We start from the raw sequence: 26856 nt of genomic DNA on the forward strand, positions 1-26856 counted from the left end.
CAGGCAGGTTAAACCCTTCCACTCATGCCCCTAGGCCCCAGACAGGGCAGCTGGCATGGATTATGGACACTTTTAACATAGGGTGGTTTTTCAACCTTATCTCCTCTGGGAGCAAAGCGCTGGACAGGGTTTCCTGTACGTTTTTGAGGTTCGCAGGGATCTATGTGTGGATGTTTCTTGGTGTGAAAAGCATGACACCTTTTGGGGTGACACCAGGCTCTTCTGGGTGTTAATTTGCATAATCTCTACTTTCTATTTTATGTGACATGGGCTGCAGTTACATTGTTCTGTTAATAGAGGGCAACACACAGGTCATAGTTCCAAACAGGGGTGCACAGTCTGCTTGCTAGCTTGCATTTACAGTTCTATTTGGGATTCACCGCCTTTTCGTAAACTGAGTACTCTTCCGGAGTATTTCTAACTTATGTAGGTGTTTTGGGGGTGTTACGTGCCTTTGTATGACTGCTGCAAACCACTTGATATTAGACATTGATTGGAAACGACATAAAAAATCCTGACACATATTGTAAGCGGACATAAAATGACCTATATTAGCTAATATAAGTAAACAGACATCACTCCCCCCTCCCCACAAAAAGGGATGTATGCGTACACAAAAAATAAAAATGAAAAACGAGCAACTACTGCAGTTAAAATCTAAAAATGTAAATTCAGTTACATGATCATGACTCGGAAGGGGAAGTTAAAAAGTAAAAAAACACACGGTAGGAGAGAGGTTAGCTTTACATGCCATGAGGGAGGAAGAGGTCCTCCAAGCACTGTTGTGTATGTTGGTCAATCCCTCTGAAACGCAAAAGGGATGTGCACATAGAAATCAAAGCAGAGTCATCCAGAGAGACTATTTAATTCTTTTTTTTTCAAATTCTCAAAAGGAAGCTGCTATCAAATTGAACTATTCATCACAGCCACTGCTAGGAAATCTATGTGCATAAAATGACAATACACCCAAAGGAAAACAAAATATAGCTATAACATGTCAGATTACTAAATTCAGAGTCCAGCCTACTAACCATTAGACCATGGAACCTAAATACTTCCGCAAATGCTGAACTTCATTATGCCAAAACAGAGGCAGTCAGAAACAATATTTAATATTGCTTAATCATATGCCTCAAGAGGAAGAATTTGATCTACATGCTCTATAAAGCACAGAGATTGCTATAGCACAACGTCAATCGACAACATCGCTGTGTTTGTATGATATCAGTCAATTGGGACTATGAATCTGTAAAAATTGTAAATGTGCTCTATATTGCCATTTCTGATTCAACGCTCTCAGGTGCATCTTGCAAGGGTTCCATGGTGTAATGGTTAGCACTTCGGACTTTGAATCCAACGATCCGAGTTCAAGTCTCGGTGGAACCGTTATCTTGCTCTTACACTCCATTTTCTAATTTCTCAAATTACAATTCAACAGAGTTAATATTCAGAAGTTCAGTCGACTCTCTCTGCACGACATTACATTTAAATGCACTTTGGTGCCTGATACCAATACAGTGATGCAACTACATATCGTTAATGTACAATCCCTAAGGTCAATCAGAGTGGGCACCCAGATATCTCTCAGAAACATTTTCCACAGATGAATAATGTCCAACCTTAACTCTATGAAAAGAAAAATGTACACACTATGTGCAGTAGATTCTCTGCTCACTGGAACATGCAGAAACAACATTGATGTGAAAAGATTTGAAAAAGCCCTATTTTATTAACATTAAAAAATGTTATACAATTATTTTGGTGAATCATATTCACTTTCACAATCATTCCTATGTTTCAAGCAATTTGATGGTCTTATTAAATGTGTAAAAAATGTAATTCTTTGAGTTGACAAACTGTATGGAGAGCAAACTTTTTATAACTTACAAGAGTTATGAGTTCTAGAAAGTAGTGCATTTACTGATCAAGTGCCATTGTTTAAATGTACTTACTTTATTTGGATCACACCTTTCTCGAAAGAAGAAATAAACTCTAAATTATCAGGAAACAATTCAACTGATTTTAGGGGCCTCCTGGGCTTTCAATGCAAATCGCTGAGATCAAAAGCCAGTTTAATAGCCATTATACCTTGGAGCTTTGGAGATATGAGAGTGGGCAGTTTCTTTGTGGCAAAAGAGAGTCATCCCCAGAAACTATTAATATTCTTTGGTCAAAGAAGACTGCCATCAAAGTGGGCTGTAAAGCAAAGCTATTGCTGTTATATCTATCTGCAAATGAAAGGCAACTCTAAAAGAGAAGCAGCCCCAAGGTCCCACCGAGACTTGAACTCGCATCGCTGGATTCAGAGTCCAGAGTGCTAACCATTACACCATGGAACCCACATATTCAGTAGCATGATGCACTTCATTCTGGAAAAACAGAGCACATCAGAGAAAATATGTAATATTCCTATATCATTAGACTCCAGAGGAAGAATTTGATCCAAATGAGACATGAAGCCAATACTTTGCGATTGCACAGCATCCAACAGCAACAGTGCTGCTTCGATATAATATCAGTAAACGGTTACTATAGGTCAGTAAAAATCTTGACTGTGCCCTATATTCTCATTGCCCTTATGAAGCTCTGCTCAACAAGGGTTCCATGGTGTAATGGTTAGCACTTTGGACTTTGAATCCAGCGATCCGAGTTCAAGTCTCGGTGGAACCTCTCTCTTGCTCTAACACACTTTGTCTCCTTGTTGTCTTAAATTATAGGCCAAAGATAGTAATATTCATAAGGTTAGTGGTGTAGGGTATTCATTTTCGCTCTCACTCTCTGGCATAACTTTTCATAAAAATCCACTTTTGTGCCTAGCACCTTAACCTTTATGCATTTTTTTTAAATGTATGAACAGTGAGGTCATTCTGAGTCGATGGGCAGATCTGCATCGGAAACATACATAAAAGATTTGAAATTTTCAAACTTAACTCAATGTTAAGAAACATGCTCAATCTGTGACCCAATGGATTCTCTTTTTACTTGAAGATGCAGCAACAACATTAATAATACCATTTTGGGAAAAGCAGCTCTATTGTATCGCCATTCTCTTTCAAAATTGTTAAAGGGTTAATCCTATGAAAAGCGACCACATTCAGAATCAATGATATTAATCAAGCGTCTTAACAGCCTTTACATGTTTGTAAAATAAAGGTATCAGTTTGAGATGAAAAATAGAACGAAGAACACACTTTTCTTAATTCACAAAAGGCCTGAGGTGTATAAATACTGTTTGTACCGACCAAGGGCCCATTCGTGAATGTACTTACTTTAGTTGGATCATACCTTTCTTCAAAGAAGACATCCACAATAAACCATAAGGGAAAGGTTTGACTGATGGTAAACTCTTACAGAGATTTGAATGCAAATTATTGGATTCAACCTCCAGGGTGCTACCATTACACCATGGGTCTTTCACACCACAGAAAGTGGTGGGTTTCATTGTGGCTAAAGAGCGTCATCCATGGAAAATCTTTCTTTTTTCAAATGCACCCAGGGAATAATGCTATGAAAGTGGGCGACACAGCAGCGTCATTGCTATTAAAACAAGACACTGAGAGGAAAACAAACACAGTAATTCCCAAGGTCCCACCGAGATTTGAACTCGGATCGCTGGATTCAGAGTCCAGAGTGCTAACCATTACACCATGGAACCTACATACTTAGTGACATGATGAACGTCATTGCAGCAAAAAAAGAGCCTTTTAGAGAATGTATGCAATATTCTTTTATCTTATGCCTCCAGAGGAAGAATCCTATCCAAATGAGCTGTAAAGCAAAGAGTTTGCTATTGCGCAACAACCAACTAAACAGTTCCACATTTGCATAATATCCGTGGGCTAGGAATATGAGTTTGTTAAAATGATGCATGAGATCTCGATTCTCATTTCTGTTACAACTCTGTCAGGTTGCACCAGCAAGGGGCCCATGGTGTAATGGTTAGCAAAGAACATTACTGAAGGGCCCCTCGGCCAGCCAGAAAGCCAAAATGGAGAGAACGGGCATGAACTGGTTGTGAATGAGCTTCAAAATGCGTTCACAGGTAATTGAACTGGTGATCTCCTCAGTTTATACACCTGGAACTCCTGTCAATAGCAACAGTCGGCAGCTGGGTTGCCAGACATTTCGTCGAAAAAAATTTGTCGACAGGACAATTGGTCGAAACCATTTGGTCGAAAACCAAATGGTCGAATTGCTTTGTTTTTTATTTTCACATTTTTTTTTTGGGGGGGGGTTTGGGGGGTCCCCCCAACCCCCTTTTTTTCTAAAAACCCCTTTTTTTCCGTAAACTACAACCTAAAATATATATATATAAATAAATAAAAAAATCGACCATTTGGCTTTCGACCAAATTACGTCGACCAAATGTCTTTCGACGAAATGTCTTTCGACGAAATGTCCGGACAGCGGCAGCTGGTCTGTGTCAGTAATGGCAATTTGATTTTGCCATTTTCACAACTCCCTAATAAATGAACAAAATGTTCCATTTGTAGGCACAGTTACATGCTATGGTATGTATACCATGCTTAATAACCACCATAGGAGGCTCAGAGCACCATCCGCATTCTTACGTACAAAACATGTAAGGAAATAATCAGATCTTTTGCTCTGCAGGAGTCAGGCTTCTTTAAAGCCTGACAAAGTGGCAGAGTGCCATTGTAAACTGAGGCATGATGAAACCATGCCCAAGAACCCAGGCAGGTTAAACCCTTCCACTCATGCCCCTAGGCCCCGAATGGCCACGAACGGCCAGGTTCTATAGACAGGGCAGCTGGCATGGATTATGGACACTTTTAACATAGGGTGGTTTTTCAACCTTATCTCCTCTGGGAGCAAAGCGCTGGACAGGGTTTCCTGTACGTTTTTGAGGTTCGCAGGGATCTATGTGTGGATGTTTCTTGGTGTGAAAAGCTTGACACCTTTTGGGGTGACACCAGGCTCTTCTGGGAGTTAATTTGCATAATCTCTACTTTCTATTTTATGTGACATGGGCTGCAGTTACATTGTTCTGTTAATAGAGGGCAACACACAGGTCATAGTTCCAAACAGGGGTGCACAGTCTGCTTGCTAGCTTACATTTACAGTTCTATTTGGGATTCACCGCCTTTTCATAAACTGAGTACTCTTCCGGAGTATTTCTAACTTATGTAGGTGTTTTGGGGGTGTTACGTGCCTTTGTATGACTGCTGCAAACCACTTGATATTAGACATTGATTGGAAACGACATAAAAAATCCTGACACATATTGTAAGCGGACATAAAATGACCTATATTAGCTAATATAAGTAAACAGACATCACTCCCCCCTCCCCACAAAAAGGGATGTATGCGTACACAAAAAATAAAAATGAAAAACAAGCAACTACTGCAGTTAAAATCTAAAAATGTAAATTCAGTTACATGATCATGACTCGGAAGGGGAAGTTAAAAAGTAAAAAAACACACGGTAGGAGAGAGGTTAGCTTTACATGCCATGAGGGAGGAAGAGGTCTTCCAAGCACTGTTGTGTATGTTGGTCAATCCCTCTGAAACGCAAAAGGGATGTGCACATAGAAATCAAAGCAGAGTCATCCAGAGAGACTATTTAATTCTTTTTTTTTCAAATTCTCAAAAGGAAGCTGCTATCAAATTGAACTATTCATCACAGCCACTGCTAGGAAATCTATGTGCATAAAATGACAATACACCCAAAGGAAAACAAAATATAGCTATAACATGTCAGATTACTAAATTCAGAGTCCAGCCTACTAACCATTAGACCATGGAACCTAAATACTTCCGCAAATGCTGAACTTCATTATGCCAAAACAGAGGCAGTCAGAAACAATATTTAATATTGCTTAATCATATGCCTCAAGAGGAAGAATTTGATCTACATGCTCTATAAAGCACAGAGATTGCTATAGCACAACGTCAATCGACAACATCGCTGTGTTTGTATGATATCAGTCAATTGGGACTATGAATCTGTAAAAATTGTAAATGTGCTCTATATTGCCATTTCTGATTCAACGCTCTCAGGTGCATCTTGCAAGGGTTCCATGGTGTAATGGTTAGCACTTCGGACTTTGAATCCAACGATCCGAGTTCAAGTCTCGGTGGGACCGTTATCTTGCTCTTACACTCCATTTTCTAATTTCTCAAATTACAATTCAACAGAGTTAATATTCAGAAGTTCAGTCGACTCTCTCTGCACGACATTACATTTAAATGCACTTTGGTGCCTGATACCAATACAGTGATGCAACTACATATCGTTAATGTACAATCCCTAAGGTCAATCAGAGTGGGCACCCAGATATCTCTCAGAAACATTTTCCACAGATGAATAATGTCCAACCTTAACTCTATGAAAAGAAAAATGTACACACTATGTGCAGTAGATTCTCTGCTCACTGGAACATGCAGAAACAACATTGATGTGAAAAGATTGGAAAAAGCCCTATTTTATTAACATTAAAAAATGTTATACAATTATTTTGGTGAATCATATTCACTTTCACAATCATTCCTATGTTTCAAGCAATTTGATGGTCTTATTAAATGTGTAAAAAATGTAATTCTTTGAGTTGACAAACTGTATGGAGAGCAAACTTTTTATAACTTACAAGAGTTATGAGTTCTAGAAAGTAGTGCATTTACTGATCAAGTGCCCTTGTTTAAATGTACTTACTTTATTTGGATCACACCTTTCTCGAAAGAAGAAATAAACTCTAAATTATCAGGAAACAATTCAACTGATTTTAGGGGCCTCCTGGGCTTTCAATGCAAATCGCTGAGATCAAAAGCCAGTTTAATAGCCATTATACCTTGGAGCTTTGGAGATATGAGAGTGGGCAGTTTCTTTGTGGCAAAAGAGAGTCATCCCCAGAAACTATTAATATTCTTTGGTCAAAGAAGACTGCCATCAAAGTGGGCTGTAAAGCAAAGCTATTGCTGTTATATCTATCTGCAAATGAAAGGCAACTCTAAAAGAGAAGCAGCCCCAAGGTCCCACCGAGACTTGAACTCGGATCGCTGGATTCAGAGTCCAGAGTGCTAACCATTACACCATGGAACCCACATATTCAGTAGCATGATGCACTTCATTCTGGAAAAACAGAGCACATCAGAGAAAATATGTAATATTCCTATATCATTAGACTCCAGAGGAAGAATTTGATCCAAATGAGACATGAAGCCAATACTTTGCGATTGCACAGCATCCAACAGCAACAGTGCTGCTTCGATATAATATCAGTAAACGGTTACTATAGGTCAGTAAAAATCTTGACTGTGCCCTATATTCTCATTGCCCTTATGAAGCTCTGCTCAACAAGGGTTCCATGGTGTAATGGTTAGCACTTTGGACTTTGAATCCAGCGATCTGAGTTCAAGTCTCGGTGGAACCTCTCTCTTGCTCTAACACACTTTGTCTCCTTGTTGTCTTAAATTATAGGCCAAAGATAGTAATATTCATAAGGTTAGTGGTGTAGGGTATTCATTTTCGCTCTCACTCTCTGGCATAACTTTTCATAAAAATCCACTTTTGTGCCTAGCACCTTAACCTTTATGCATTTTTTTTAAATGTATGAACAGTGAGGTCATTCTGAGTCGATGGGCAGATCTGCATCGGAAACATACATAAAAGATTTGAAATTTTCAAACTTAACTCAATGTTAAGAAACATGCTCAATCTGTGACCCAATGGATTCTCTTTTTACTTGAAGATGCAGCAACAACATTAATAATACCATTTTGGGAAAAGCAGCTCTATTGTATCGCCATTCTCTTTCAAAATTGTTAAAGGGTTAATCCTATGAAAAGCGACCACATTCAGAATCAATGATATTAATCAAGCGTCTTAACAGCCTTTACATGTTTGTAAAATGAAGGTATCAGTTTGAGATGAAAAATAGAACGAAGAACACACTTTTCTTAATTCACAAAAGGCCTGAGGTGTATAAATACTGTTTGTACCGACCAAGGGCCCATTCGTGAATGTACTTACTTTAGTTGGATCATACCTTTCTTCAAAGAAGACATCCACAATAAACCATAAGTGAAAGGTTTGACTGATGGTAAACTCTTACAGAGATTTGAATGCAAATTATTGGATTCAACCTCCAGGGTGCTACCATTACACCATGGGTCTTTCACACCACAGAAAGTGGTGGGTTTCATTGTGGCTAAAGAGCGTCATCCATGGAAAATCTTTCTTTTTTCAAATGCACCCAGGGAATAATGCTATGAAAGTGGGTGACACAGCAGCGTCATTGCTATTAAAACAAGACACTGAGAGGAAAACAAACACAGTAATTCCCAAGGTCCCACCGAGATTTGAACTCGGATCGCTGGATTCAGAGTCCAGAGTGCTAACCATTACACCATGGAACCTACATACTTAGTGACATGATGAACGTCATTGCAGCAAAAAAAGAGCCTTTTAGAGAATGTATGCAATATTCTTTTATCTTATGCCTCCAGAGGAAGAATCCTATCCAAATGAGCTGTAAAGCAAAGAGTTTGCTATTGCGCAACAACCAACTAAACAGTTCCACATTTGCATAATATCCGTGGGCTAGGAATATGAGTTTGTTAAAATGATGCATGAGATCTCGATTCTCATTTCTGTTACAACTCTGTCAGGTTGCACCAGCAAGGGGCCCATGGTGTAATGGTTAGCAAAGAACATTACTGAAGGGCCCCTCGGCCAGCCAGAAAGCCAAAATGGAGAGAACGGGCATGAACTAGTTGTGAATGAGCTTCAAAATGCGTTCACAGGTAATTGAACTGGTGATCTCCTCAGTTTATACACCTGGAACTCCTGTCAATAGCAACAGTCGGCAGCTGGGTTGCCAGACATTTCGTCGAAAAAAATGTGTCGACAGGACAATTGGTCGAAACCATTTGGTCGAAAACCAAATGGTCGAATTGCTTTGTTTTTTATTTTCACATTTTTTTTGGGGGGGGGGTTTGGGGGGTCCCCCCAACCCCCTTTTTTTCTAAAAACCCCTTTTTTTCCGTAAACTACAACCTAAAAAATATATATATAAATAAATAAAAAAATCGACCATTTGGCTTTCGACCAAATTACGTCGACCAAATGTCTTTCGACGAAATGTCTTTCGACGAAATGTCCGGACAGCGGCAGCTGGTCTGTGTCAGTAATGGCAATTTGATTTTGCCATTTTCACAACTCCCTAATAAATGAACAAAATGTTCCATTTGTAGGCACAGTTACATGCTATGGTATGTATACCATGCTTAATAACCACCATAGGAGGCTCAGAGCACCATCCGCATTCTTACGTACAAAACATGTAAGGAAATAATCAGATCTTTTGCTCTGCAGGAGTCAGGCTTCTTTAAAGCCTGACAAAGTGGCAGAGTGCCATTGTAAACTGAGGCATGATGAAACCATGCCCAAGAACCCAGGCAGGTTAAACCCTTCCACTCATGCCCCTAGGCCCCGAATGGCCACGAACAGCCAGGTTCTATAGACAGGGCAGCTGGCATGGATCATGGACACTTTTAACATAGGGTGGTTTTTCAACCTTATCTCCTCTGGGAGCAAAGCGCTGGACAGGGTTTCCTGTACGTTTTTGAGGTTCGCAGGGATCTATGTGTGGATGTTTCTTGGTGTGAAAAGCATGACACCTTTTGGGGTGACACCAGGCTCTTCTGGGAGTTAATTTGCATAATCTCTACTTTCTATTTTATGTGACATGGGCTGCAGTTACATTGTTCTGTTAATAGAGGGCAACACACAGGTCATAGTTCCAAACAGGGGTGCACAGTCTGCTTGCTAGCTTACATTTACAGTTCTATTTGGGATTCACCGCCTTTTCATAAACTGAGTACTCTTCCGGAGTATTTCTAACTTATGTAGGTGTTTTGGGGGTGTTACGTGCCTTTGTATGACTGCTGCAAACCACTTGATATTAGACATTGATTGGAAACGACATAAAAAATCCTGACACATATTGTAAGCGGACATAAAATGACCTCTATTAGCTAATATAAGTAAACAGACATCACTCCCCCCTCCCCACAAAAAGGGATGTATGCGTACACAAAAAATAAAAATGAAAAACAAGCAACTACTGCAGTTAAAATCTAAAAATGTAAATTCAGTTACATGATCATGACTCGGAAGGGGAAGTTAAAAAGTAAAAAAACACACGGTAGGAGAGAGGTTAGCTTTACATGCCATGAGGGAGGAAGAGGTCTTCCAAGCACTGTTGTGTATGTTGGTCAATCCCTCTGAAATGCAAAAGGGATGTGCACATAGAAATCAAAGCAGAGTCATCCAGAGAGACTATTTAATTCTTTTTTTTTCAAATTCTCAAAAGGAAGCTGCTATCAAATTGAACTATTCATCACAGCCACTGCTAGGAAATCTATGTGCATAAAATGACAATACACCCAAAGGAAAACAAAATATAGCTATAACATGTCAGATTACTAAATTCAGAGTCCAGCCTACTAACCATTAGACCATGGAACCTAAATACTTCCGCAAATGCTGAACTTCATTATGCCAAAACAGAGGCAGTCAGAAACAATATTTAATATTGCTTAATCATATGCCTCAAGAGGAAGAATTTGATCTACATGCTCTATAAAGCACAGAGATTGCTATAGCACAACGTCAATCGACAACATCGCTGTGTTTGTATGATATCAGTCAATTGGGACTATGAATCTGTAAAAATTGTAAATGTGCTCTATATTGCCATTTCTGATTCAACGCTCTCAGGTGCATCTTGCAAGGGTTCCATGGTGTAATGGTTAGCACTTTGGACTTTAAATCCAACGATCCGAGTTCAAGTCTCGGTGGGACCGTTATCTTGCTCTTACACTCCATTTTCTAATTTCTCAAATTACAATTCAACAGAGTTAATATTCAGAAGTTCAGTCGACTCTCTCTGCACGACATTACATTTAAATGCACTTTGGTGCCTGATACCAATACAGTGATGCAACTACATATCGTTAATGTACAATCCCTAAGGTCAATCAGAGTGGGCACCCAGATATCTCTCAGAAACATTTTCCACAGATGAATAATGTCCAACCTTAACTCTATGAAAAGAAAAATGTACACACTATGTGCAGTAGATTCTCTGCTCACTGGAACATGCAGAAACAACATTGATGAGAAAAGATTGGAAAAAGCCCTATTTTATTAACATTAAAAAATGTTATACAATTATTTTGGTGAATCATATTCACTTTCACAATCATTCCTATGTTTCAAGCAATTTGATGGTCTTATTAAATGTGTAAAAAATGTAATTCTTTGAGTTGACAAACTGTATGGAGAGCAAACATTTTATAACTTACAAGAGTTATGAGTTCTAGAAAGTAGTGCATTTACTGATCAAGTGCCATTGTTTAAATGTACTTACTTTATTTGGATCACACCTTTCTCGAAAGAAGAAATAAACTCTAAATTATCAGGAAACAATTCAACTGATTTTAGGGGCCTCCTGGGCTTTCAATGCAAATCGCTGAGATCAAAAGCCAGTTTAATAGCCATTATACCTTGGAGCTTTGGAGATATGAGAGTGGGCAGTTTCTTTGTGGCAAAAGAGAGTCATCCCCAGAAACTATTAATATTCTTTGGTCAAAGAAGACTGCCATCAAAGTGGGCTGTAAAGCAAAGCTATTGCTGTTATATCTATCTGCAAATGAAAGGCAACTCTAAAAGAGAAGCAGCCCCAAGGTCCCACCGAGACTTGAACTCGCATCGCTGGATTCAGAGTCCAGAGTGCTAACCATTACACCATGGAACCCACATATTCAGTAGCATGATGCACTTCATTCTGGAAAAACAGAGCACATCAGAGAAAATATGTAATATTCCTATATCATTAGACTCCAGAGGAAGAATTTGATCCAAATGAGACATGAAGCCAATACTTTGCGATTGCACAGCATCCAACAGCAACAGTGCTGCTTCGATATAATATCAGTAAACGGTTACTATAGGTCAGTAAAAATCTTGACTGTGCCCTATATTCTCATTGCCCTTATGAAGCTCTGCTCAACAAGGGTTCCATGGTGTAATGGTTAGCACTTTGGACTTTGAATCCAGCGATCCGAGTTCAAGTCTCGGTGGAACCTCTCTCTTGCTCTAACACACTTTGTCTCCTTGTTGTCTTAAATTATAGGCCAAAGATAGTAATATTCATAAGGTTAGTGGTGTAGGGTATTCATTTTCGCTCTCACTCTCTGGCATAACTTTTCATAAAAATCCACTTTTGTGCCTAGCACCTTAACCTTTATGCATTTTTTTTAAATGTATGAACAGTGAGGTCATTCTGAGTCGATGGGCAGATCTGCATCGGAAACATACATAAAAGATTTGAAATTTTCAAACTTAACTCAATGTTAAGAAACATGCTCAATCTGTGACCCAATGGATTCTCTTTTTACTTGAAGATGCAGCAACAACATTAATAATACCATTTTGGGAAAAGCAGCTCTATTGTATCGCCATTCTCTTTCAAAATTGTTAAAGGGTTAATCCTATGAAAAGCGACCACATTCAGAATCAATGATATTAATCAAGCGTCTTAACAGCCTTTACATGTTTGTAAAATGAAGGTATCAGTTTGAGATGAAAAATAGAACGAAGAACACACTTTTCTTAATTCACAAAAGGCCTGAGGTGTATAAATACTGTTTGTACCGACCAAGGGCCCATTCGTGAATGTACTTACTTTAGTTGGATCATACCTTTCTTCAAACAAGACATCCACAATAAACCATAAGGGAAAGGTTTGACTGATGGTAAACTCTTACAGAGATTTGAATGCAAATTATTGGATTCAACCTCCAGGGTGCTACCATTACACCATGGGTCTTTCACACCACAGAAAGTGGTGGGTTTCATTGTGGCTAAAGAGCGTCATCCATGGAAAATCTTTCTTTTTTCAAATGCACCCAGGGAATAATGCTATGAAAGTGGGCGACACAGCAGCGTCATTGCTATTAAAACAAGACACTGAGAGGAAAACAAACACAGTAATTCCCAAGGTCCCACCGAGATTTGAACTCGGATCGCTGGATTCAAAGTCCAGAGTGCTAACCATTACACCATGGAACCTACATACTTAGTGACATGATGAACGTCATTGCAGCAAAAAAAGAGCCTTTTAGAGAATGTATGCAATATTCTTTTATCTTATGCCTCCAGAGGAAGAATCCTATCCAAATGAGCTGTAAAGCAAAGAGTTTGCTATTGCGCAACAACCAACTAAACAGTTCCACATTTGCATAATATCCGTGGGCTAGGAATATGAGTTTGTTAAAATGATGCATGAGATCTCGATTCTCATTTCTGTTACAACTCTGTCAGGTTGCACCAGCAAGGGGCCCATGGTGTAATGGTTAGCAAAGAACATTACTGAAGGGCCCCTCGGCCAGCCAGAAAGCCAAAATGGAGAGAACGGGCATGAACTAGTTGTGAATGAGCTTCAAAATGCGTTCACAGGTAATTGAACTGGTGATCTCCTCAGTTTATACACCTGGAACTCCTGTCAATAGCAACAGTCGGCAGCTGGGTTGCCAGACATTTCGTCGAAAAAAATTTGTCGACAGGACAATTGGTCGAAACCATTTGGTCGAAAACCAAATGGTCGAATTGCTTTGTTTTTTATTTTCACATTTTTTTTTGGGGGGGGGGTTTGGGGGGTCCCCCCAACCCCCTTTTTTTCTAAAAACCCCTTTTTTTCCGTAAACTACAACCTAAAAAATATATATATAAATAAATAAAAAAATCGACCATTTGGCTTTCGACCAAATTACGTCGACCAAATGTCTTTCGACGAAATGTCTTTCGACGAAATGTCCGGACAGCGGCAGCTGGTCTGTGTCAGTAATGGCAATTTGATTTTGCCATTTTCACAACTCCCTAATAAATGAACAAAATGTTCCATTTGTAGGCACAGTTACATGCTATGGTATGTATACCATGCTTAATAACCACCATAGGAGGCTCAGAGCACCATCCGCATTCTTACGTACAAAACATGTAAGGAAATAATCAGATCTTTTGCTCTGCAGGAGTCAGGCTTCTTTAAAGCCTGACAAAGTGGCAGAGTGCCATTGTAAACTGAGGCATGATGAAACCATGCCCAAGAACCCAGGCAGGTTAAACCCTTCCACTCATGCCCCTAGGCCCCGAATGGCCACGAACGGCCAGGTTCTATAGACAGGGCAGCTGGCATGGATTATGGACACTTTTAACATAGGGTGGTTTTTCAACCTTATCTCCTCTGGGAGCAAAGCGCTGGACAGGGTTTCCTGTACGTTTTTGAGGTTCGCAGGGATCTATGTGTGGATGTTTCTTGGTGTGAAAAGCATGACACCTTTTGGGGTGACACCAGGCTCTTCTGGGAGTTAATTTGCATAATCTCTACTTTCTATTTTATGTGACATGGGCTGCAGTTACATTGTTCTGTTAATAGAGGGCAACACACAGGTCATAGTTCCAAACAGGGGTGCACAGTCTGCTTGCTAGCTTACATTTACAGTTCTATTTGGGATTCACCGCCTTTTCATAAACTGAGTACTCTTCCGGAGTATTTCTAACTTATGTAGGTGTTTTGGGGGTGTTACGTGCCTTTGTATGACTGCTGCAAACCACTTGATATTAGACATTGATTGGAAACGACATAAAAAATCCTGACACATATTGTAAGCGGACATAAAATGACCTATATTAGCTAATATAAGTAAACAGACATCACTCCCCCCTCCCCACAAAAAGGGATGTATGCGTACACAAAAAATAAAAATGAAAAACAAGCAACTACTGCAGTTAAAATCTAAAAATGTAAATTCAGTTACATGATCATGACTCGGAAGGGGAAGTTAAAAAGTAAAAAAACACACGGTAGGAGAGAGGTTAGCTTTACATGCCATGAGGGAGGAAGAGGTCTTCCAAGCACTGTTGTGTATGTTGGTCAATCCCTCTGAAATGCAAAAGGGATGTGCACATAGAAATCAAAGCAGAGTCATCCAGAGAGACTATTTAATTCTTTTTTTTTCAAATTCTCAAAAGGAAGCTGCTATCAAATTGAACTATTCATCACAGCCACTGCTAGGAAATCTATGTGCATAAAATGACAATACACCCAAAGGAAAACAAAATATAGCTATAACATGTCAGATTACTAAATTCAGAGTCCAGCCTACTAACCATTAGACCATGGAACCTAAATACTTCCGCAAATGCTGAACTTCATTATGCCAAAACAGAGGCAGTCAGAAACAATATTTAATATTGCTTAATCATATGCCTCAAGAGGAAGAATTTGATCTACATGCTCTATAAAGCACAGAGATTGCTATAGCACAACGTCAATCGACAACATCGCTGTGTTTGTATGATATCAGTCAATTGGGACTATGAATCTGTAAAAATTGTAAATGTGCTCTATATTGCCATTTCTGATTCAACGCTCTCAGGTGCATCTTGCAAGGGTTCCATGGTGTAATGGTTGGCACTTCGGACTTTGAATCCAACGATCCGAGTTCAAGTCTCGGTGGGACCGTTATCTTGCTCTTACACTCCATTTTCTAATTTCTCAAATTACAATTCAACAGAGTTAATATTCAGAAGTTCAGTCGACTCTCTCTGCACGACATTACATTTAAATGCACTTTGGTGCCTGATACCAATACAGTGATGCAACTACATATCGTTAATGTACAATCCCTAAGGTCAATCAGAGTGGGCACCCAGATATCTCTCAGAAACATTTTCCACAGATGAATAATGTCCAACCTTAACTCTATGAAAAGAAAAATGTACACACTATGTGCAGTAGATTCTCTGCTCACTGGAACATGCAGAAACAACATTGATGTGAAAAGATTGGAAAAAGCCCTATTTTATTAACATTAAAAAATGTTATACAATTATTTTGGTGAATCATATTCACTTTCACAATCATTCCTATGTTTCAAGCAATTTGATGGTCTTATTAAATGTGTAAAAAATGTAATTCTTTGAGTTGACAAACTGTATGGAGAGCAAACATTTTATAACTTACAAGAGTTATGAGTTCTAGAAAGTAGTGCATTTACTGATCAAGTGCCCTTGTTTAAATGTACTTACTTTATTTGGATCACACCTTTCTCGAAAGAAGAAATAAACTCTAAATTATCAGGAAACAATTCAACTGATTTTAGGGGCCTCCTGGGCTTTCAATGCAAATCGCTGAGATCAAAAGCCAGTTTAATAGCCATTATACCTTGGAGCTTTGGAGATATGAGAGTGGGCAGTTTCTTTGTGGCAAAAGAGAGTCATCCCCAGAAACTATTAATATTCTTTGGTCAAAGAAGACTGCCATCAAAGTGGGCTGTAAAGCAAAGCTATTGCTGTTATATCTATCTGCAAATGAAAGGCAACTCTAAAAGAGAAGCAGCCCCAAGGTCCCACCGAGACTTGAACTCGCATCGCTGGATTCAGAGTCCAGAGTGCTAACCATTACACCATGGAACCCACATATTCAGTAGCATGATGCACTTCATTCTGGAAAAACAGAGCACATCAGAGAAAATATGTAATATTCCTATATCATTAGACTCCAGAGGAAGAATTTGATCCAAATGAGACATGAAGCCAATACTTTGCGATTGCACAGCATCCAACAGCAACAGTGCTGCTTCGATATAATATCAGTAAACGGTTACTATAGGTCAGTAAAAATCTTGACTGTGCCCTATATTCTCATTGCCCTTATGAAGCTCTGCTCAACAAGGGTTCCATGGTGTAATGGTTAGCACTTTGGACTTTGAATCCAGCGATCCGAGTTCAAGTCTCGGTGGAACCTCTCTCTTGCTCTAACACACTTTGTCTCCTTGTTGTCTTAAATTATAGGCCAAAGATAGTAATATTCATAAGGTTAGTGGTGTAGGGTATTCATTTTCGCTCTCACTCTCTGGCATAACTTTTCATAAAAATCCACTTTTGTGGCTAGCACCTTAACCTTTATGCATTTTTTTTAAATGTATGAATAGTGAGGTCATTCTGAGTCGATGGGCAGATCTGCATCGGAAACATACATAAAAGATTTGAAATTTTCAAACTTAACTCAATGTTAAGAAACATGCTCAATCTGTGACCCAATGGATTCTCTTTTTACTTGAAGATGCAGCAACAACATTAATAATACCATTTTGGGAAAAGCAGCTCTATTGTATCGCCATTCTCTTTCAAAATTGTTAAAGGGTTAATCCTATGAAAAGCGACCACATTCAGAATCAATGATATTAATCAAGCATCTTAACAGTCTTTACATGTTTGTAAAATGAAGGTATCAGTTTGAGATGAAAAATAGAACGAAGAACACACTTTTCTTAATTTACAAAAGGCCTGAGGTGTATAAATACTGTTTGTACCGACCAAGGGCCCATTCGTGAATGTACTTACTTTAGTTGGATCATACCTTTCTTCAAAGAAGACATCCACAATAAACGATAAGGGAAAGGTTCGACTGATGGTAAACTCTTACAGAGATTTGAATGCAAATTATTGGATTCAACCGCCAGGGTGCTACCATTACACCATGGGTCTTTCACACCACAGAAAGTGGTGGGTTTCATTGTGGCTAAAGAGCGTCATCCATGGAAAATCTTTCTTTTTTCAAATGCACCCAGGGAATAATGCTATGAAAGTGGGCGACACAGCAGCGTCATTGCTATAAAAACAAGACACTGAGAGGAAAACAAACACAGTAATTCCCAAGGTCCCACCGAGATTTGAACTCGGATCGCTGGATTCAGAGTCCAGAGTGCTAACCATTACACCATGGAACCTACATACTTAGTGACATGATGAACGTCATTGCAGCAAAAAAAGAGCCTTTTAGAGAATGTATGCAATATTCTTTTATCTTATGCCTCCAGAGGAAGAATCCTATCCAAATGAGCTGTAAAGCAAAGAGTTTGCTATTGCGCAACAACCAACTAAACAGTTCCACATTTGCATAATATCCGTGGGCTAGGAATATGAGTTTGTTAAAATGATGCATGAGATCTCGATTCTCATTTCTGTTACAACTCTGTCAGGTTGCACCAGCAAGGGGCCCATGGTGTAATGGTTAGCAAAGAACATTACTGAAGGGCCCCTCGGCCAGCCAGAAAGCCAAAATGGAGAGAACGGGCATGAACTGGTTGTGAATGAGCTTCAAAATGCGTTCACAGGTAATTGAACTGGTGATCTCCTCAGTTTATACACCTGGAACTCCTGTCAATAGCAACAGTCGGCAGCTGGGTTGCCAGACATTTCGTCGAAAAAAATTTGTCGACAGGACAATTGGTCGAAACCATTTGGTCGAAAACCAAATGGTCGAATTGCTTTGTTTTTTATTTTCACATTTTTTTTTGGGGGGGGGTTTGGGGGGTCCCCCCAACCCCCTTTTTTTCTAAAAACCCCTTTTTTTCCGTAAACTACAACCTAAAAAATATATATATAAATAAATAAAAAAATCGACCATTTGGCTTTCGACCAAATTACGTCGACCAAATGTCTTTCGACGAAATGTCTTTCGACGAAATGTCCGGACAGCGGCAGCTGGTCTGTGTCAGTAATGGCAATTTGATTTTGCCATTTTCACAACTCCCTAATAAATGAACAAAATGTTCCATTTGTAGGCACAGTTACATGCTATGGTATGTATACCATGCTTAATAACCACCATAGGAGGCTCAGAGCACCATCCGCATTCTTACGTACAAAACATGTAAGGAAATAATCAGATCTTTTGCTCTGCAGGAGTCAGGCTTCTTTAAAGCCTGACAAAGTGGCAGAGTGCCATTGTAAACTGAGGCATGATGAAACCATGCCCAAGAACCCAGGCAGGTTAAACCCTTCCACTCATGCCCCTAGGCCCCGAATGGCCACGAACGGCCAGGTTCTATAGACAGGGCAGCTGGCATGGATTATGGACACTTTTAACATAGGGTGGTTTTTCAACCTTATCTCCTCTGGGAGCAAAGCGCTGGACAGGGTTTCCTGTACGTTTTTGAGGTTCGCAGGGATCTATGTGTGGATGTTTCTTGGTGTGAAAAGCATGACACCTTTTGGGGTGACACCAGGCTCTTCTGGGAGTTAATTTGCATAATCTCTACTTTCTATTTTATGTGACATGGGCTGCAGTTACATTGTTCTGTTAATAGAGGGCAACACACAGGTCATAGTTCCAAACAGGGGTGCACAGTCTGCTTGCTAGCTTACATTTACAGTTCTATTTGGGATTCACCGCCTTTTCATAAACTGAGTACTCTTCCGGAGTATTTCTAACTTATGTAGGTGTTTTGGGGGTGTTACGTGCCTTTGTATGACTGCTGCAAACCACTTGATATTAGACATTGATTGGAAACGACATAAAAAATCCTGACACATATTGTAAGCGGACATAAAATGACCTATATTAGCTAATATAAGTAAACAGACATCACTCCCCCCTCCCCACAAAAAGGGATGTATGCGTACACAAAAAATAAAAATGAAAAACAAGCAACTACTGCAGTTAAAATCTAAAAATGTAAATTCAGTTACATGATCATGACTCGGAAGGGGAAGTTAAAAAGTAAAAAAACACACGGTAGGAGAGAGGTTAGCTTTACATGCCATGAGGGAGGAAGAGGTCTTCCAAGCACTGTTGTGTATGTTGGTCAATCCCTCTGAAACGCAAAAGGGATGTGCACATAGAAATCAAAGCAGAGTCATCCAGAGAGACTATTTAATTCTTTTTTTTTCAAATTCTCAAAAGGAAGCTGCTATCAAATTGAACTATTCATCACAGCCACTGCTAGGAAATCTATGTGCATAAAATGACAATACACCCAAAGGAAAACAAAATATAGCTATAACATGTCAGATTACTAAATTCAGAGTCCAGCCTACTAACCATTAGACCATGGAACCTAAATACTTCCGCAAATGCTGAACTTCATTATGCCAAAACAGAGGCAGTCAGAAACAATATTTAATATTGCTTAATCATATGCCTCAAGAGGAAGAATTTGATCTACATGCTCTATAAAGCACAGAGATTGCTATAGCACAACGTCAATCGACAACATCGCTGTGTTTGTATGATATCAGTCAATTGGGACTATGAATCTGTAAAAATTGTAAATGTGCTCTATATTGCCATTTCTGATTCAACGCTCTCAGGTGCATCTTGCAAGGGTTCCATGGTGTAATGGTTAGCACTTCGGACTTTGAATCCAACGATCCGAGTTCAAGTCTCGGTGGGACCGTTATCTTGCTCTTACACTCCATTTTCTAATTTCTCAAATTACAATTCAACAGAGTTAATATTCAGAAGTTCAGTCGACTCTCTCTGCACGACATTACATTTAAATGCACTTTGGTGCCTGATACCAATACAGTGATGCAACTACATATCGTTAATGTACAATCCCTAAGGTCAATCAGAGTGGGCACCCAGATATCTCTCAGAAACATTTTCCACAGATGAATAATGTCCAACCTTAACTCTATGAAAAGAAAAATGTACACACTATGTGCAGTAGATTCTCTGCTCACTGGAACATGCAGAAACAACATTGATGTGAAAAGATTGGAAAAAGCCCTATTTTATTAACATTAAAAAATGTTATACAATTATTTTGGTGAATCATATTCACTTTCACAATCATTCCTATGTTTCAAGCAATTTGATGGTCTTATTAAATGTGTAAAAAATGTAATTCTTTGAGTTGACAAACTGTATGGAGAGCAAACATTTTATAACTTACAAGAGTTATGAGTTCTAGAAAGTAGTGCATTTACTGATCAAGTGCCATTGTTTAAATGTACTTACTTTATTTGGATCACACCTTTCTCGAAAGAAGAAATAAACTCTAAATTATCAGGAAACAATTCAACTGATTTTAGGGGCCTCCTGGGCTTTCAATGCAAATCGCTGAGATCAAAAGCCAGTTTAATAGCCATTATACCTTGGAGCTTTGGAGATATGAGAGTGGGCAGTTTCTTTGTGGCAAAAGAGAGTCATCCCCAGAAACTATTAATATTCTTTGGTCAAAGAAGACTGCCATCAAAGTGGGCTGTAAAGCAAAGCTATTGCTGTTATATCTATCTGCAAATGAAAGGCAACTCTAAAAGAGAAGCAGCCCCAAGGTCCCACCGAGACTTGAACTCGCATCGCTGGATTCAGAGTCCAGAGTGCTAACCATTACACCATGGAACCCACATATTCAGTAGCATGATGCACTTCATTCTGGAAAAACAGAGCACATCAGAGAAAATATGTAATATTCCTATATCATTAGACTCCAGAGGAAGAATTTGATCCAAATGAGACATGAAGCCAATACTTTGCGATTGCACAGCATCCAACAGCAACAGTGCTGCTTCGATATAATATCAGTAAACGGTTACTATAGGTCAGTAAAAATCTTGACTGTGCCCTATATTCTCATTGCCCTTATGAAGCTCTGCTCAACAAGGGTTCCATGGTGTAATGGTTAGCACTTTGGACTTTGAATCCAGCGATCCGAGTTCAAGTCTCGGTGGAACCTCTCTCTTGCTCTAACACACTTTGTCTCCTTGTTGTCTTAAATTATAGGCCAAAGATAGTAATATTCATAAGGTTAGTGGTGTAGGGTATTCATTTTCGCTCTCACTCTCTGGCATAACTTTTCATAAAAATCCACTTTTGTGCCTAGCACCTTAACCTTTATGCATTTTTTTTAAATGTATGAACAGTGAGGTCATTCTGAGTCGATGGGCAGATCTGCATCGGAAACATACATAAAAGATTTGAAATTTTCAAACTTAACTCAATGTTAAGAAACATGCTCAATCTGTGACCCAATGGATTCTCTTTTTACTTGAAGATGCAGCAACAACATTAATAATACCATTTTGGGAAAAGCAGCTCTATTGTATCGCCATTCTCTTTCAAAATTGTTAAAGGGTTAATCCTATGAAAAGCGACCACATTCAGAATCAATGATATTAATCAAGCGTCTTAACAGCCTTTACATGTTTGTAAAATGAAGGTATCAGTTTGAGATGAAAAATAGAACGAAGAACACACTTTTCTTAATTCACAAAAGGCCTGAGGTGTATAAATACTGTTTGTACCGACCAAGGGCCCATTCGTGAATGTACTTACTTTAGTTGGATCATACCTTTCTTCAAAGAAGACATCCACAATAAACCATAAGGGAAAGGTTTGACTGATGGTAAACTCTTACAGAGATTTGAATGCAAATTATTGGATTCAACCTCCAGGGTGCTACCATTACACCATGGGTCTTTCACACCACAGAAAGTGGTGGGTTTCATTGTGGCTAAAGAGCGTCATCCATGGAAAATCTTTCTTTTTTCAAATGCACCCAGGGAATAATGCTATGAAAGTGGGCGACACAGCAGCGTCATTGCTATTAAAACAAGACACTGAGAGGAAAACAAACACAGTAATTCCCAAGGTCCCACCGAGATTTGAACTCGGATCGCTGGATTCAAAGTCCAGAGTGCTAACCATTACACCATGGAACCTACATACTTAGTGACATGATGAACGTCATTGCAGCAAAAAAAGAGCCTTTTAGAGAATGTATGCAATATTCTTTTATCTTATGCCTCCAGAGGAAGAATCCTATCCAAATGAGCTGTAAAGCAAAGAGTTTGCTATTGCGCAACAACCAACTAAACAGTTCCACATTTGCATAATATCCGTGGGCTAGGAATATGAGTTTGTTAAAATGATGCATGAGATCTCGATTCTCATTTCTGTTACAACTCTGTCAGGTTGCACCAGCAAGGGGCCCATGGTGTAATGGTTAGCAAAGAACATTACTGAAGGGCCCCTCGGCCAGCCAGAAAGCCAAAATGGAGAGAACGGGCATGAACTAGTTGTGAATGAGCTTCAAAATGCGTTCACAGGTAATTGAACTGGTGATCTCCTCAGTTTATACACCTGGAACTCCTGTCAATAGCAACAGTCGGCAGCTGGGTTGCCAGACATTTCGTCGAAAAAAATTTGTCGACAGGACAATTGGTCGAAACCATTTGGTCGAAAACCAAATGGTCGAATTGCTTTGTTTTTTATTTTCACATTTTTTTTTGGGGGGGGGGTTTGGGGGGTCCCCCCAACCCCCTTTTTTTCTAAAAACCCCTTTTTTTCCGTAAACTACAACCTAAAAAATATATATATAAATAAATAAAAAAATCGACCATTTGGCTTTCGACCAAATTACGTCGACCAAATGTCTTTCGACGAAATGTCTTTCGACGAAATGTCCGGACAGCGGCAGCTGGTCTGTGTCAGTAATGGCAATTTGATTTTGCCATTTTCACAACTCCCTAATAAATGAACAAAATGTTCCATTTGTAGGCACAGTTACATGCTATGGTATGTATACCATGCTTAATAACCACCATAGGAGGCTCAGAGCACCATCCGCATTCTTACGTACAAAACATGTAAGGAAATAATCAGATCTTTTGCTCTGCAGGAGTCAGGCTTCTTTAAAGCCTGACAAAGTGGCAGAGTGCCATTGTAAACTGAGGCATGATGAAACCATGCCCAAGAACCCAGGCAGGTTAAACCCTTCCACTCATGCCCCTAGGCCCCGAATGGCCACGAACGGCCAGGTTCTATAGACAGGGCAGCTGGCATGGATTATGGACACTTTTAACATAGGGTGGTTTTTCAACCTTATCTCCTCTGGGAGCAAAGCGCTGGACAGGGTTTCCTGTACGTTTTTGAGGTTCGCAGGGATCTATGTGTGGATGTTTCTTGGTGTGAAAAGCATGACACCTTTTGGGGTGACACCAGGCTCTTCTGGGAGTTAATTTGCATAATCTCTACTTTCTATTTTATGTGACATGGGCTGCAGTTACATTGTTCTGTTAATAGAGGGCAACACACAGGTCATAGTTCCAAACAGGGGTGCACAGTCTGCTTGCTAGCTTACATTTACAGTTCTATTTGGGATTCACCGCCTTTTCATAAACTGAGTACTCTTCCGGAGTATTTCTAACTTATGTAGGTGTTTTGGGGGTGTTACGTGCCTTTGTATGACTGCTGCAAACCACTTGATATTAGACATTGATTGGAAACGACATAAAAAATCCTGACACATATTGTAAGCGGACATAAAATGACCTATATTAGCTAATATAAGTAAACAGACATCACTCCCCCCTCCCCACAAAAAGGGATGTATGCGTACACAAAAAATAAAAATGAAAAACAAGCAACTACTGCAGTTAAAATCTAAAAATGTAAATTCAGTTACATGATCATGACTCGGAAGGGGAAGTTAAAAAGTAAAAAAACACACGGTAGGAGAGAGGTTAGCTTTACATGCCATGAGGGAGGAAGAGGTCTTCCAAGCACTGTTGTGTATGTTGGTCAATCCCTCTGAAACGCAAAAGGGATGTGCACATAGAAATCAAAGCAGAGTCATCCAGAGAGACTATTTAATTCTTTTTTTTTCAAATTCTCAAAAGGAAGCTGCTATCAAATTGAACTATTCATCACAGCCACTGCTAGGAAATCTATGTGCATAAAATGACAATACACCCAAAGGAAAACAAAATATAGCTATAACATGTCAGATTACTAAATTCAGAGTCCAGCCTACTAACCATTAGACCATGGAACCTAAATACTTCCGCAAATGCTGAACTTCATTATGCCAAAACAGAGGCAGTCAGAAACAATATTTAATATTGCTTAATCATATGCCTCAAGAGGAAGAATTTGATCTACATGCTCTATAAAGCACAGAGATTGCTATAGCACAACGTCAATCGACAACATCGCTGTGTTTGTATGATATCAGTCAATTGGGACTATGAATCTGTAAAAATTGTAAATGTGCTCTATATTGCCATTTCTGATTCAACGCTCTCAGGTGCATCTTGCAAGGGTTCCATGGTGTAATGGTTAGCACTTCGGACTTTGAATCCAACGATCCGAGTTCAAGTCTCGGTGGGACCGTTATCTTGCTCTTACACTCCATTTTCTAATTTCTCAAATTACAATTCAACAGAGTTAATATTCAGAAGTTCAGTCGACTCTCTCTGCACGACATTACATTTAAATGCACTTTGGTGCCTGATACCAATACAGTGATGCAACTACATATCGTTAATGTACAATCCCTAAGGTCAATCAGAGTGGGCACCCAGATATCTCTCAGAAACATTTTCCACAGATGAATAATGTCCAACCTTAACTCTATGAAAAGAAAAATGTACACACTATGTGCAGTAGATTCTCTGCTCACTGGAACATGCAGAAACAACATTGATGTGAAAAGATTGGAAAAAGCCCTATTTTATTAACATTAAAAAATGTTATACAATTATTTTGGTGAATCATATTCACTTTCACAATCATTCCTATGTTTCAAGCAATTTGATGGTCTTATTAAATGTGTAAAAAATGTAATTCTTTGAGTTGACAAACTGTATGGAGAGCAAACTTTTTATAACTTACAAGAGTTATGAGTTCTAGAAAGTAGTGCATTTACTGATCAAGTGCCCTTGTTTAAATGTACTTACTTTATTTGGATCACACCTTTCTCGAAAGAAGAAATAAACTCTAAATTATCAGGAAACAATTCAACTGATTTTAGGGGCCTCCTGGGCTTTCAATGCAAATCGCTGAGATCAAAAGCCAGTTTAATAGCCATTATACCTTGGAGCTTTGGAGATATGAGAGTGGGCAGTTTCTTTGTGGCAAAAGAGAGTCATCCCCAGAAACTATTAATATTCTTTGGTCAAAGAAGACTGCCATCAAAGTGGGCTGTAAAGCAAAGCTATTGCTGTTATATCTATCTGCAAATGAAAGGCAACTCTAAAAGAGAAGCAGCCCCAAGGTCCCACCGAGACTTGAACTCGGATCGCTGGATTCAGAGTCCAGAGTGCTAACCATTACACCATGGAACCCACATATTCAGTAGCATGATGCACTTCATTCTGGAAAAACAGAGCACATCAGAGAAAATATGTAATATTCCTATATCATTAGACTCCAGAGGAAGAATTTGATCCAAATGAGACATGAAGCCAATACTTTGCGATTGCACAGCATCCAACAGCAACAGTGCTGCTTCGATATAATATCAGTAAACGGTTACTATAGGTCAGTAAAAATCTTGACTGTGCCCTATATTCTCATTGCCCTTATGAAGCTCTGCTCAACAAGGGTTCCATGGTGTAATGGTTAGCACTTTGGACTTTGAATCCAGCGATCCGAGTTCAAGTCTCGGTGGAACCTCTCTCTTGCTCTAACACACTTTGTCTCCTTGTTGTCTTAAATTATAGGCCAAAGATAGTAATATTCATAAGGTTAGTGGTGTAGGGTATTCATTTTCGCTCTCACTCTCTGGCATAACTTTTCATAAAAATCCACTTTTGTGCCTAGCACCTTAACCTTTATGCATTTTTTTTAAATGTATGAACAGTGAGGTCATTCTGAGTCGATGGGCAGATCTGCATCGGAAACATACATAAAAGATTTGAAATTTTCAAACTTAACTCAATGTTAAGAAACATGCTCAATCTGTGACCCAATGGATTCTCTTTTTACTTGAAGATGCAGCTACAACATTAATAATACCATTTTGGGAAAAGCAGCTCTATTGTATCGCCATTCTCTTTCAAAATTGTTAAAGGGTTAATCCTATGAAAAGCGACCACATTCAGAATCAATGATATTAATCAAGCGTTTTAACAGCCTTTACATGTTTGTAAAATGAAGGTATCAGTTTGAGATGAAAAATAGAACGAAGAACACACTTTTCTTAATTCACAAAAGGCCTGAGGTGTATAAATACTGTTTGTACCGACCAAGGGCCCAT

General features: G+C 39.2%; 22 non-coding genes across 22 annotated transcripts; 11 read left to right on the plus strand and 11 right to left on the minus strand.

The window, feature by feature from the left end:
• The first annotated feature begins 1314 nt into the window (after positions 1–1314).
• On the plus strand, positions 1315–1386 carry TRNAQ-UUG (transfer RNA glutamine (anticodon UUG)). Its single transcript has one exon. It is a non-coding gene; the product is annotated as a tRNA-Gln (tRNA).
• An 881-nt stretch (positions 1387–2267) lies between these two features.
• On the minus strand, positions 2268–2339 carry TRNAQ-CUG (transfer RNA glutamine (anticodon CUG)). The gene has a single exon. It is a non-coding gene; the product is annotated as a tRNA-Gln (tRNA).
• A 259-nt stretch (positions 2340–2598) lies between these two features.
• TRNAQ-UUG (transfer RNA glutamine (anticodon UUG)) lies at positions 2599–2670 on the plus strand. Its single transcript has one exon. It is a non-coding gene; the product is annotated as a tRNA-Gln (tRNA).
• A 913-nt stretch (positions 2671–3583) lies between these two features.
• On the minus strand, positions 3584–3655 carry TRNAQ-CUG (transfer RNA glutamine (anticodon CUG)). Its single transcript has one exon. It is a non-coding gene; the product is annotated as a tRNA-Gln (tRNA).
• Positions 3656–6035: 2380 nt separating this feature from the next.
• Positions 6036–6107, plus strand: TRNAQ-UUG (transfer RNA glutamine (anticodon UUG)). The gene has a single exon. It is a non-coding gene; the product is annotated as a tRNA-Gln (tRNA).
• Positions 6108–6988: 881 nt separating this feature from the next.
• Positions 6989–7060, minus strand: TRNAQ-CUG (transfer RNA glutamine (anticodon CUG)). Its single transcript has one exon. It is a non-coding gene; the product is annotated as a tRNA-Gln (tRNA).
• A 259-nt stretch (positions 7061–7319) lies between these two features.
• TRNAQ-UUG (transfer RNA glutamine (anticodon UUG)) lies at positions 7320–7391 on the plus strand. Its single transcript has one exon. It is a non-coding gene; the product is annotated as a tRNA-Gln (tRNA).
• Positions 7392–8304: 913 nt separating this feature from the next.
• TRNAQ-CUG (transfer RNA glutamine (anticodon CUG)) lies at positions 8305–8376 on the minus strand. Its single transcript has one exon. It is a non-coding gene; the product is annotated as a tRNA-Gln (tRNA).
• Positions 8377–11708: 3332 nt separating this feature from the next.
• Positions 11709–11780, minus strand: TRNAQ-CUG (transfer RNA glutamine (anticodon CUG)). Its single transcript has one exon. It is a non-coding gene; the product is annotated as a tRNA-Gln (tRNA).
• A 259-nt stretch (positions 11781–12039) lies between these two features.
• On the plus strand, positions 12040–12111 carry TRNAQ-UUG (transfer RNA glutamine (anticodon UUG)). The gene has a single exon. It is a non-coding gene; the product is annotated as a tRNA-Gln (tRNA).
• A 913-nt stretch (positions 12112–13024) lies between these two features.
• TRNAQ-UUG (transfer RNA glutamine (anticodon UUG)) lies at positions 13025–13096 on the minus strand. Its single transcript has one exon. It is a non-coding gene; the product is annotated as a tRNA-Gln (tRNA).
• A 2380-nt stretch (positions 13097–15476) lies between these two features.
• TRNAQ-UUG (transfer RNA glutamine (anticodon UUG)) lies at positions 15477–15548 on the plus strand. The gene has a single exon. It is a non-coding gene; the product is annotated as a tRNA-Gln (tRNA).
• An 881-nt stretch (positions 15549–16429) lies between these two features.
• TRNAQ-CUG (transfer RNA glutamine (anticodon CUG)) lies at positions 16430–16501 on the minus strand. The gene has a single exon. It is a non-coding gene; the product is annotated as a tRNA-Gln (tRNA).
• Positions 16502–16760: 259 nt separating this feature from the next.
• TRNAQ-UUG (transfer RNA glutamine (anticodon UUG)) lies at positions 16761–16832 on the plus strand. The gene has a single exon. It is a non-coding gene; the product is annotated as a tRNA-Gln (tRNA).
• Positions 16833–17745: 913 nt separating this feature from the next.
• Positions 17746–17817, minus strand: TRNAQ-CUG (transfer RNA glutamine (anticodon CUG)). Its single transcript has one exon. It is a non-coding gene; the product is annotated as a tRNA-Gln (tRNA).
• A 2379-nt stretch (positions 17818–20196) lies between these two features.
• On the plus strand, positions 20197–20268 carry TRNAQ-UUG (transfer RNA glutamine (anticodon UUG)). Its single transcript has one exon. It is a non-coding gene; the product is annotated as a tRNA-Gln (tRNA).
• Positions 20269–21149: 881 nt separating this feature from the next.
• TRNAQ-CUG (transfer RNA glutamine (anticodon CUG)) lies at positions 21150–21221 on the minus strand. The gene has a single exon. It is a non-coding gene; the product is annotated as a tRNA-Gln (tRNA).
• A 259-nt stretch (positions 21222–21480) lies between these two features.
• TRNAQ-UUG (transfer RNA glutamine (anticodon UUG)) lies at positions 21481–21552 on the plus strand. The gene has a single exon. It is a non-coding gene; the product is annotated as a tRNA-Gln (tRNA).
• A 913-nt stretch (positions 21553–22465) lies between these two features.
• On the minus strand, positions 22466–22537 carry TRNAQ-UUG (transfer RNA glutamine (anticodon UUG)). The gene has a single exon. It is a non-coding gene; the product is annotated as a tRNA-Gln (tRNA).
• A 2380-nt stretch (positions 22538–24917) lies between these two features.
• On the plus strand, positions 24918–24989 carry TRNAQ-UUG (transfer RNA glutamine (anticodon UUG)). The gene has a single exon. It is a non-coding gene; the product is annotated as a tRNA-Gln (tRNA).
• An 881-nt stretch (positions 24990–25870) lies between these two features.
• TRNAQ-CUG (transfer RNA glutamine (anticodon CUG)) lies at positions 25871–25942 on the minus strand. The gene has a single exon. It is a non-coding gene; the product is annotated as a tRNA-Gln (tRNA).
• Positions 25943–26201: 259 nt separating this feature from the next.
• TRNAQ-UUG (transfer RNA glutamine (anticodon UUG)) lies at positions 26202–26273 on the plus strand. Its single transcript has one exon. It is a non-coding gene; the product is annotated as a tRNA-Gln (tRNA).
• The last annotated feature ends 583 nt before the right edge of the window (positions 26274–26856 follow it).

This window comes from Ambystoma mexicanum, chromosome 5p, assembly GCF_040938575.1.
Source record: "Ambystoma mexicanum isolate Mex_15411 chromosome 5p, UKY_AmexF1_1, whole genome shotgun sequence".
Taxonomy (NCBI): Eukaryota; Metazoa; Chordata; class Amphibia; order Caudata; family Ambystomatidae; genus Ambystoma; species Ambystoma mexicanum.